The following is a 2,607-nucleotide window of genomic DNA, read 5'->3' on the forward strand; positions in this document are numbered from 1 at the left end:
AGAAAAACTCGGTTTAATCCGTTCCGCCGGCACCACCGGGACCAAGACCCATCCAACTACAACGGGACAATCAGACTTACCACTGGCTGCATAAGACATCACTCATTGGGGAAGCACTGACCTTAGACCATCTGGGGCATTTGCCAAAACTCTTACGAGATAATGGTGAAACAGATTTGGAGATAAAATATGTTGGGGGGCTAAGGGTTCTCTTTCTTTTTGACAGCTCAGTAGATGCTAAAGATTTCTTGAATAACAAGAACAAGTGGAAAGAAACTCTGAAGTGGGTGAATTGGAGTGACAAAACTGATATGCAAGTTGAACGAGTAGCCTGGATCAGAATTATTGGGCTTCCACTATACTTATGGGGGGAACGTAACTTTGCAAGCATCATTGAAGGGTTTGGGAAGACAATAGCACCATATGAAGATCTATCAAATAGGGTGGACCTGTCGTGCCCAAAGATTGGAATTCTCACCTCAAGGAAAACCAGAATAAATGAAGAATTACAAGTTGTCATTGACGGGAGGGTCTTTAAAATTGGTATCATCGAATTTGACGAAGACTGGTTTCCTTTTCGATTTGACAAGTCGGAGGATTACTATGAGACACAGGATGAGGGAGACGAAGAAGACAGTGAATATGGGAATGAAGAAGAGGATGGGATATCGGACACGTATATGGGGAACCCAGACGATGAGAAGGAAGAAGGTGAGATATCTCCGGAATTACAGACGGGAAGGAATGTGGTTCAATCGGAAGGTGGAAAAGCGACAAACATAGAGATCGGAGATGAATTTCCGACCAGGCAACCGACGGTCAGAAGTGAGGTAATCGAAACGGCGGCAGAAGTGCAACGGACACCTGATGAACAAATGACGGTGCGGGATTCCATGTTGACTGAATACGTAGCGTCGCCTAGAATCTTGGAGGCATTAATGGATAACGGTAACATCCCTGGTCTAATCCACAACTCAAAGGACAAGTGCCCGGGCCCAGGTATGGAATCAAACCCAAACTTAAATGGGCTTTCTTATGAGCTACCCCCAATTGGTTGTTTTGGGCCGTTTAAGTCTCCTATTGTATCAAACAAAGGCATACGCCAGTCATCTGAAGTATGTAGTTCACTGGGGAAAAGGAGGAGATTAGAGCACGACGAACCCAGACGACCTTATCCCTTCAATAAATCCGATGACTGATCTCTTTAACCTTGACGCACCCCCGTCAAACATGGCTTCCCAAACGGCGGCGATCAAAGAAGTCGATCACGCTCCAATCGACATTAACAGAGTTCCATCTGATAGTCATGGAAACCTGAATGAAAACGTGTCTGATGATTGCTCCTCTTCTTCAACTGAAATTAGAAAGACGGTAGAAATTGGGAATGCATTAGGGTTCGAAATTAGCCCCAATGACCCAATTTTAAAGGGAATAATGGGTGAAATTGGCGAGGCTGCAGCACCACAATGAATTGTATCAGCATTAATGTGCGTGGAATAGGCGAAGACTACAAGGTCGAATGGGTGAGGAGATTAAAGACGCAGCATCGTGCCTCCTTTGTGGGGATACAGGAGACACAACTGGTGAATGTGAATGATATAGATGTCGCAGGATGTTGGGGCTCAGTAGACTTTAGCTACTCGGCAATTCAATCCCACGGTAGGTCTGGTGGTCTAGTAAGCATTTGGGACAGCAGGATCTTCAAAGTCTCTGAGATCATAAAATCAAGATATCTACTGGCAACAATTGGGAGATGGGAAGGAATTCAAGGGGACACTAGATGGGAAGGAATTCAAGGGGACACTATCTTAGTCAATGTATATGGGCCACAATCTATCACAGAGAAAAGAAAGCTTTGGGAAGAATTATTAGAGATAAAAAGGAATAAAGGAGGTACTTGGGTGGTGTTTGGTGATTTCAATTCTGTTAGGCGTATGGACGAACGCTATAATTCGCATTTTTGCCCTCAGTCTGCTTTTCATTTCAATAGTTCATCAGGGAAGCAGGCCTCAATGATATTCGAATGGGTGGTTTGCGTTATACCTTCTGTTGCCGAAATGATATCAAATTAAGTAAACTTGACCGCTTCTTGGTTTGTAATAATTTTTTAAACGTCTTCCCCTCAGTATCTATTACTGCACTCCCAAGGGAGGTATCTGATCACAACCCTATTGTATTAAAAATTGCTGCATCTAACTTTGGAAAACCCCCATTCCGATTTTTCAACTCATGGATGAAGAAGGAAGGCTTTGATAATGTTTTTGTCAGTGCCCGGCTCAATTTTAAGGGGTATGGTACCCCGGATTACTATCTGATGGCAAAGCTCAAATTCTTGAAGAATGAACTTAAAAAATGGAGAGCAAACGAATACCCCAAGGAGACAGTTGAGTTGAAGAGAATCAAACATCAGGTGCACGATATTGATTGTTTGGCGGAGAGGCGACAACTTAGTGAATTGGAGATGAATGACCGACGATCTGGAATACAGAAAATAATTGAAATGGAGAAATTATCGACTTTGGATTTGAAACAAAAATCCAGAATAAAGTGGGTGATAGACGGTGATGAGAATACATCTTTCTTCCATGGATATGTGAATAACAAGCT

This window comes from Lactuca sativa, chromosome 7 (genome assembly GCF_002870075.4).
Source record: "Lactuca sativa cultivar Salinas chromosome 7, Lsat_Salinas_v11, whole genome shotgun sequence".
In the NCBI taxonomy this organism is placed as follows: domain Eukaryota; kingdom Viridiplantae; phylum Streptophyta; class Magnoliopsida; order Asterales; family Asteraceae; genus Lactuca; species Lactuca sativa.